Genomic DNA, 9,478 nt, shown 5'->3' on the forward strand with positions numbered 1-9,478 from the left:
CATTTTCTTGAATTTATAGATTTACGTCTTATCAAATTTGGAAAATTTTCAGTCATTACTTACTCAAGTATTTTTTCAGTCCCTGCCCAGCCTGCTTTCTCTTCTCTTTCTGTGACTCCAGTGGTAAATGCCAGAAGTTTTGTCACAGTCCTGCAAGTCCCCAGGGCTCTGACGGATTTTGTGTGAGTGTGTAAATTCTACTGCTGTTCAGGTGGGTTTTGGATTCTTTCCTCTCTTCTCTTGATTCTGCTGTTGAGCCCATCCGCTGAGCTTTTTATTTGGTTATTACATTTTTCAGTTCTAAAATTTCCATTTGTTCTTTATTTTATGTCTTTTATTTCTTTGTTAGGGTTTTCCATTTTTCTTTTCTACTTTCAACTGTGTTCGTAATTGCTGATTGAGGTATCTTGATGGAGTTGGTTTAAAATGTTTTCATAATTCTAACTTGTCTGCCATTTCTTGATGAAATCTGTTGATTGCCTCTTTTTCATTCAATTTGATATTTTTCTGGTTCTTGGTATGAAAGTGATTTTTAATCGAAATTTGGACATTTCTGTATTATGTTCTGAAACTCTGCATCTTGTTTAAACAGATTTATTTCAGGTGACTTTGGCACAGTTCTGGAAATTGAGGGTGGGGTAATGTAGCTTTATTTTTTGCTGCCAGGAAAGGTGAAAGTCCAGACCCTATCTCACTGTTGACTATCAAGGTGGGAGCTTTTGTTTCTGCTGGGTGAGAATGGCAGTTCCACCCAGCTTCATGGTCTCCACTGACACCAAGATGGGAGTGGCATCCTGTGTCACGACTGGGTGGCAAAGGAAGTTCTTACTTCCCTCTAGAATTCCTGACATCACCTCAGCATGGAGTAAGGGATGATGTCTTGTTGGGTGGGATCTTGCTGCTGGGTGGGAGCAGGAGTCGAGACTCAGAGATGGTCTTTACTGACACTGAATCGGGGCGGGATGCACATTACTAGCCAGTGGGCAAGATGGTCCCAGCTCCCTATGTGTCTTTCCTGGACACTTCCCCAGGAGGAGAGTGGCATCCGTTCATTAAAGCCTCATGGGTGTGGAACCGAGGCTCTTGACTTTGGTGGCCATACCTCTTTTTACTTTTTGTGTTATTTGGCTGGAGTAGAACAGTTATTGTCTAAATGTGTTCTGTCTTGCTAAATTGTCTTTTTCTTAATGGAAAAAAAGACTGTTTTTATTCTGTTCCTATTGGTGTTTCCAGGTTGCCAGTTTCTTAAATTCCATGCCTGGCCTATATGAGGTGAAAACAAAACCCAAGAAACTCACGAACATATCATTCTTAATGTCCCATAGTCTCTACCTTCTTTTCTCCATCTTTCACAATCTTATGTTTGTTTCATATATAATGTCAAGGAGTTTAGGTTGGACTCTGCAGTAGGAATATGGAAAGTATGTCTAAGCCATCTTCCAAAAGAAGATATCATCTCTTTAATTTTTGAAAGATAGTTTTTCTGGGTATAGATTTTGTGGTTGATTTCATTTGATTTCTGCACTTTAAATACATTATCCACCTGCTCTCTGGCCTGCATGGCTTCTGATGAGAACTCAGCTATCAATTTTATGGAAGTTACCTTTTGCAAGGTGTGATGTTAAGTGCTGTTGGCCAAGTGATGATGCCCAGTTGTCCAGTCAGGCAAGCACTGGTCTGACCATTACTACAAAGCTATTTCGTGGCTAGTTAATGAAATCATCACTCAAGTCAATTGCTTCTGTGGCTGATTACATCTGTGATCAACTCAGGTGTGTCTCCTACAATGAGATAATCCAATTAGTAAAAGGCTTTTAAGGAAGAAAAGAGACTCCTTCAATGCCTCTTCAGCCAACGAGCTCCTCCTGTAGAGTTGGTCCAGACACTTCATCAGAGCCTCCAGCCTCACAGCCTGCCCTGTGGGTTTTGGACTCTTGCATTCCCACGGTTGCATGAGACATTTTTATAAATCTCATATTTACAGATCTTGCTGTTGGCTCTTTTTTTCTCTAGAGAACCCTAACATACTAGGTGAGTTGTTTTCCTCTTGCTGCTTCAAGATTTTCACTTTGTCTTTGACTTTTGATGGTTTATGATGATATATCTAGGTCCTGATCTTTTGAAGTTTCCTCCTTGGATTTTACTGAGTTTCTTACATATGTGAACTAATTTTTTCATGAAATTTGGGAAGATTTCTTCCATTATTTACTCAAATAGTCTTTCTGCCCTTTTCTCTCTTTCATCTCCTTCTGGGACTCTCATTATGTATATGTTAAAATTATTTTTGGTTCCCACAATTCTCTGAGAGCCTGTTTATTTTTCATCATTCTTATTTTTTCTGTTCCTCAGATTAGATATTCTCAATTGACATAAAGTCCACTAAATTGTTCTTCTTCTTACTCAAATCTATAGTTTTCACCCTCTGCTGAATTTTTCATTTAGTTATTCATTGTGCTTTTTAAGTCTAAACTTGTGATTTGACACTTTAAAAATGTTTCCTTTCTCTTTATAAATATTCTTTGTTTAATTAGGCATCATTCTTGTATGTTTCTTTAAATGTTTAGTTTTCATTATTTCTTTGAACATATTTGTGATAGCTGATGTAAAGATTTTGTCTAGAAAAACCAACATTTGAGCTTCTTAGAGACAGCTTTTTTCTCTGTATATGGAGCCATATGTTCCTGCATCTCATAATGTTTTGTTGAAAGGTGAATATAATGTGGCAATACAGATTCCCACCTCCTCCTTCCCTGGGATTTGTTGTCCTTGCTATTTGGGAAGTGGTTTGTTTAGTGACTTTCCTGAGTTATTTCTGTAAGATCTGTATCCTTTGTGGTATATGATCGCTGAAGTCTCTCCCTGCTTAGTTTAGCTGTCAGCTAATGGTCAGATGCAGATTTCTTGAAATGACTGCATCCCAGCTTTTGCCTGGGGGCTGTTTGGTTTGGGGGCCCATTTTCAATGCTGCAGTGAGATGTTTACAACTCCACCTTAAGCTTCTCTTCTAGCTTGTCTCAAGGTGAGCCACAGGTGAGAGGTTAGGGTTTCCTCAGGCCTTTCTGGCCATAGGCAGGACCTGCACACGCATATAGCCTTCTTTTCAAAGCCCCCTTTGGACATCTTCTTCCCCAATTCTCCTAAGATTTTCAGCCAGCCTCTTGTTTACTCCAACTGGTATCAGTGCCTCAGATGGCTGGGCTGTGCAGCAATTGCCAGTGATTATTTTTGACAGAAGCCCTGCATGCATAGCTGTTCTCTCGGAGAGAGCAGTGAGTTGATCAAATAAAGACATGCCCAGTGAGGGGGTTTCCAGGGAACTGCCACACATGTCAAATAATGGCATTCTCTAGGTGTGGAGCTTTGGAGAGCACACTAACCTCATTGTCCCTACTCCAGCGACTGCTAGGCGTCTGGCTTCACACCTCCTGTGGTTCTGAGACTGCTGATTTTCACCAGGAGTGTGGAGCTGTTGGTATTTAAGGCTTCCACAGAGCTAGGGAGAGGAAGACTGGAATAGGGCAAGTTAGAACACCACAGAGCTCACTGCTATTACTGAGGTTTGGCCTTTCCACCTAAGCAAATGCTTCTTGGGTTGTTGCAAATCTTAGTTCACAGAGCTTGGAAAAAAGTTTATCTTGACAATTTTTCCCACAGTTCAGAGATCCTTGCTCCACTCTTCCAGGAGATCTAATTTCTTATCCTACTGTTTCCCTATCATAAGCTGGTTCTCCTAAAACAGAAGGCACAGTGGAAGTCTTCTGCAGGTGATTTCCTGCAGAAGCTGAATGTAGGTCCATGGGAACAGAGAGAGTTTAGGGGTGACCTGTTTTGGGAGAGATTTGAACACTCAGGAATGAGTCACTTTGCTTCCAGTAGGGCTTGTGTCTGGGAAAATAGAAAAAGAAGGGAAAGTAGGGGAAGATCAATTGATGACTGGTCTGGTATCTTGGGCAGAACAAAAGGGCAAAACCACTTGTTCTGAATGCAGGATCTTTGAAAGATGCACTTCAGTTTAAAGGGGGAGCTATTTGGGCACTTGTGGATTGAATGAGCCTGAAGTTGCATGAGCCCTTCAAGAAGACCAGACCTTTTGCAGCTGGAGACTGAAGACACAGCACCAGCACTTCAGGGGGCGCAGGGACAATCAGAGCTGGGTGGGAGCTGTGCTCAGAGGGAGAGGAGGACCCATGCAAACATTTGTGCTTTCCATTAAGATCTGCCCAGCCAAAGAGTCTTAGGATTAGACCAGATTCTGGGTTAGCTGCGGTAACCCAAAGAGCAGCTAAACCAGCTTGAAAAGCAAACACATTGGGGTGAAGTAAGGATGGTAGGGCATTGGAAACAGAGGATAGAGGCTTTGGCTGTCAGGATCCCAGATAATGGGATTTGAAAGCAAACTATTCAGTATCCACTGAGAACTGCCTGAAATAGGTCAGATTTCAAATGGCCAGAGGGGATCAGTCATTTAACCAGACACTGCAAGCATGATGCTGTGCGTTTCCTTGCAGTTATTGCTGTAATGAAGAGTTAGATTAACTTACTCATTCTGTAATGTTTCCAGAGACCCTGCTAAGTCTCCCAGGCAGCAGAGATGCAGCCATAGACAAAATAGAAGAATCCCCTATCCTTATGGTACTTGTAAGGCGAGAGACAAAAATGAGAATGAGGTAAACAATAGTACATTAAGGAGGAGAGAAGAGAAGGGGAAGACTTCCGGGGTGCTGTTAGATAAGGATGGCCTGGGAAGACTCCCTGCAAGGTTGATTTCTTGGTAGGGGCTCCGGGGAGGTGCTGGGGGAACTGCAGGTGCTAGGGGCCGAAGGCAGCTAGCAGAGGGACGTCCCTGCAGGCTGGACAGAAGAAGGCCAGTGTGGAAAGAGGGTTTATGCTGGAGAGAGATGGGAATCGAGGTCAGAGGGAGGGGCCCCTAGGCTGCCAGAGGACCTTGGCTTCTGGTCTGAGCTAAGGCGGTGGGGATTTGGGGTCACGGTGGTTGCTGTTTGGACTGCATTGTAGGGGCAAGGGCAAGACATGAGCATGGACTTTCTGAAGTTTGCATGCCCTGGGGTTGCAATGCATCCATTGTAAATATCAGACCAGTTAGCAGAGTTGAGTCCTTGGCAAAGGGTGGATGATAAGCAGAGCTAAACACTGTTCTAGCGTTTTCTGTGAACTGCCTGGGCACCCCTCAAGGACCTCTGAGAGGTGGACCCCTTTCCTGTGACATACTGAGGACCCGGAAGTTACAGAGCTTGCCTTGGGGTGGGTCCAAATGCTGAATCGTCAGGACCTGTGGCCACTTTCTAAAGTCTGCCACCATCGGTAAGGGGCCACAGGCATTTGAAATCAGTCCATTCTTTTGTTACTTCATTCTTTCCTTCAACTCCTATTTCCTGAGGACCCTCGATGGGTGCCCCGTTTCAGAGGGAAGGCCCTTTCTGTGCAGGAGCAGGTTAACTCAAAAGTGCATTCTTGTTTCCCTTTCAACAGTTTGGTTCCAGTTTAGAGGATGGGCTGGCAGAGGCGGGGCTAGCTGGTATTTGTGAACACAATGAAGGCTGCGTGGCCTCTGGGAGGGGCTTTGCTGAGGCCTCGGGTCAGGTTTCACCTGCCTACAGGAGCGGGAGGGCTGGCTGGGAGCCCCCCAGCTCCAGCCACAAACACTGTGACCTCCCACCCCCAGCACATGGCTTCCAGGTCTCCCTGCACCCCGAGCACGAGCAGGAGCGTAGCGTGGATGCTACAGGAGCATGTCTGGCATCCTTGAGTTATGCAGAAGATGACTGGAAGAGGAAAAGGAAAACCCTGACAAGGGAGCTTGTGGTGGGAAGCCAAATGTCACAGGGATCTCGGGGTAGAGGAGATGTGCCCTGGTCACAGGAATTGGAGCTGGCCGCTGTCCAAGTTAACATCCTCCAGGGTCTTGTTTTTTAGCTTTTGGCCCCAGTTTGCGCTATGCTGGGAGTTGGGGTGAGCCTGTACTGGTTTCTCCCTCCCCAGCATCGCCCATCTACACTGCGCCCATTCTGCCATTGAGCTGACCCTGCAGGGGCCAGAACTGGCTCTGCTCAGCCTCGGCAGCACCCGCCCTGGCTAACTGGCTGCCTCTCCATCCGCAGGCTCACCTGAGCCTCAGGGCCCACCCGATGGTCAAAGCTAGGGTAGTGGACTCCTGAGCCAGCAGGTCACGGGAGGGGGCTCCTGAGAGCAGGACAGGCCAACGGGAACGGTGGGTCCAGCCAGCTCTCCAAGAGGCCTTGCCAGAGGCTGTGTTACAGAGAGAAACCCAACCCAGTTACCAAACCCCCAGAAGAGTCTAGGACACCATCCTCAAAGGCCGGGGGTCCTGCCTTAGGCCGAGGGGTCACTGGTAGGGGCCGTAATAAGCCCGGAAACATCCTGTGAGGGGCCCTCCCCCGGGGCTCAGGACCCTTCCCTCCAGACTCTGCCATCATCGCTTCATGGGTGTCCACCATGCGGTTGACACCCAGTTCTCAGGGCACATTGCAAAGAGGATGGACAAGGGCCTGACCCAGGGGACCAGACACCGGCCAAAGGTTGAGTGAGCACAGAGAGCTGCACCCACCTCAGAGGCCAAGCTGAGCTCCCAGGGAAGGACAAGTGTGCATCAGGCACCGGCCTGGTGGCCCGCGGTGCCCCACCCATTTGGCCCAGGGCCTCCCGCTATAGTAAATGAAGCCTGGGTGTGGCAGATCTGCGTGCCCGGCTGTGTCCCCAGAGGAGCACCTGGGGCTAGAGCAATTCTTTCTTAATCATGGGAGCTGCAGAACGTGGGCTTTGGAGTATGAGCTTCAATCAGAGAGGGTTGATCTGTGTGGGCTCGGCTCGTGTCCAGTGGCCATGGAGGGTCTGCACAGGTACGTGGGTTGGGGGGGCTCCGCAGTGCCGGGCTGGAGGGCAAGGGGCCTCCTTCATCAGGGCTGGCCCCACCCGGCCAGGTAGAGGCCTAAAGGGCAGGAACTGAGGGTCCGGAGGGCCAGGGGAGTTCTCAGGGCTTCAGCGTGCACTCTCACTGTCGTTCCTAGCATGACGCAGGCTCTGCAGGACGTGCACTGGCCAGCCTCCAAGGTGCAGGGGCCAATTCCCTATATACATTTGTTCTGTTTCTCTGCAGAACCTAACAAGAACAAGTGTTGTACTCGTCACTTCCTGGCTGTGTTACTTTCTTGGACAAGGGACTTAACCCATCTGAATCAACTTCATTTCTATTTAAAAAAGAATATTGGGTTTTGGTCAAATTTTATAATGACCCTACTATTCCAGGGCTGGGTGTGTGAGTGTGTGAGTGTGTAAGTGTGTGTGCAGGCGTCAGGGATGTGTGTGTGCATGTGAGAGCCCCCTAGTTAGAGAGACCCTGTCCATATATGAAGGTGGGTTTACCCCAAGGCTCCAAGGCTCCCACCCCAGGTCAGGTCAGTTGACGTAGAAAGGAGAATATAAGAATAGAGGATGCATAGATGAATAGATGAATACAGTAGCAAATAGCAAACATTTTGTGGCTATGTGGGAAAAAAAACAACATGCTTCTACTCTTCAGGCCCTAACTACATTTCGGAGCACTCTGGATGGAAACTATGACTGGTTATTTGAGACCAGACCCACATCTTTTCTACTTTGTGGCTTGCACAATGCTTGACTCTTATGTGTCTGCCTGCCCAATACTTCTGCTCAGAATGAAATTCAACTCCATCCCTTCTTTGTTTAAAAGCCCCAAGGGCTTCTCCACATCTTGCCCTTTGTCTTGTCCAGTTGGCCCTGGCCATCTCTCCAGCACCCCTCCAGCTCTTCCTCACTGCTCCCACTGCCCAGGCTGCCCCAGGCACCCCAACCTCGTGCCCCGACTCATCTCTTATTCTGGCTGGTTTGGGGCAGCCTCTGCCCTGGCCCGGCCAGCTCCCTTCTCCAAACTTCTTCTCAGGCCACCCTCCCTCCCCAGCTCTCTCCTTCTGCACCATTTTCCCTGTGATGTTTGTGCCACATTTTAATAATATCAAATGATTTTGTTTATTGGCTTATTTATTTGTTTTCTTTTTTCTTTTCCCACAGTTAAATGTGAGTTCTGCAAGGGAAGAGCCTTGTTTTTCAAGATTGCCACCAAATTGCCAGCACTTAGCACCTCACTTGGAATAAACTGGCTGCTCAATCAATGCTCTTTGAATAAATGAATGGATTTGGCCTGTAGGGGGTTGCTCTTTTCTACTTCTGGGCCCATTTCCATAGAAGAGGGATCAACAAACCTTGTCTGCAAATGGCCAGAGAGTACATATTTTCAGTTTTGTGGTCATGAAAGCAGCCATAGAGGATATATAAACCATGTGCGTGGCTGGGTGCCAGCAGATCTTTGTTTATGGACACTAAAATGTGAATGTCATGTAATTATCGTGTATCACAAAATATCATTCTTTTTTTTAAAAAAATGTTTCCTACCATCTAAAAATGTGAAACTCAGTCTGAACTGGCAGCAAGCCGGACTCAGCTTATGGGCTGTGGTTTGTCGGCGCCTGCCCTAGAAGGGCCATATGGGAATGTAAAGATTCGGCCAGTTGGTTCACTAATATTTATAATGTGGCTACCCTAGGCCCCACACTAGATGTGGGGTGGGCGAAACAGATGGATCAGACAAGGAACCTCCTGGCAGGTGCTCTTACCTGCACATCAGGTAAGTCTTGAGCAAAGGGGCATCCAGGAGGAAGCTCAGGTGAACCAATGGGTGGGAGGGAGGAGTGTAGGGTTCTCCTGGATGTGCCATGGACCGCGTGCGGAAAGCAGTGCTTCCGTGGAGACTTGCAGACCTGCGAGGGGACAGAGCCAGGGCCCAAAGGAGGTGCCGGCAGAATGGACGGGCCATTGTAATACAGAGGGAGGTACGTCACAGGAAGACTACAGTGGGACCCGGGACCTCAGGAGGGTCGCACCCACCAGGTAAACCCCGGCTGCAGGAGAGCTTTTGGGCCAGAGGAGAAACCTGGCTGAGGGGCTCCAGCCACAGGTAGCAGCAGCAGGAAGATGGGAACAGCATTCCCGAAGGGTATTGATTAAGGGATCAATATGGACTTGGGGGCATGCCCTGTTCTATCAGTGACTCGGATAAAGGCCTAACAGACCTGTTTGTCAAATTTGCACATCAAAGCGCAGAGGGATGGCTGACGTAGTGAAAGAAACAGTCGGGCGAGGAAAAGCCCCTTGACAGGCTGGAACAATGGACTGAGTGAACAAGATGGAATTCAGCAAGGTTAAATGTGAAGGCCTGCTCTCTGATGAACAGAAAACTCAACCGCAAACGTGGGAGGCCAGGAGGGAGCCGGCAGGGGTAGCTGCGCCCCGTGCAGACCGCAGACCCTAGCTGACCACAGATCTGTGTCTGGCCCCCTGAAGGGGGAGGGCCTCATGGGAGAGGCAGGAGGGGGAGGGGGAGCACAGCCAAGGTCTGGGTGGGGCCACATTTCCCCTCCCAGGA

At 47.8% G+C, this 9,478-nt stretch overlaps 1 long non-coding RNA gene across 1 annotated transcript in view; it reads left to right on the top strand.

Moving 5' to 3' along the window:
- LOC143689617 (uncharacterized) overlaps positions 1-8,191 on the top strand; it is a 44,240-nt gene extending 36,049 nt beyond the window's left edge. Inside the window, exon 3 of the long non-coding RNA XR_013178852.1 lies at positions 8,068-8,191. This is a non-coding gene — a long non-coding RNA (uncharacterized LOC143689617). The remainder of the gene's footprint in view (positions 1-8,067) is intronic.
- The last annotated feature ends 1,287 nt before the right edge of the window (positions 8,192-9,478 follow it).

Source organism: Tamandua tetradactyla, chromosome 7 (assembly GCF_023851605.1).
Source record: "Tamandua tetradactyla isolate mTamTet1 chromosome 7, mTamTet1.pri, whole genome shotgun sequence".
Classification (NCBI taxonomy): Eukaryota; Metazoa; Chordata; class Mammalia; order Pilosa; family Myrmecophagidae; genus Tamandua; species Tamandua tetradactyla.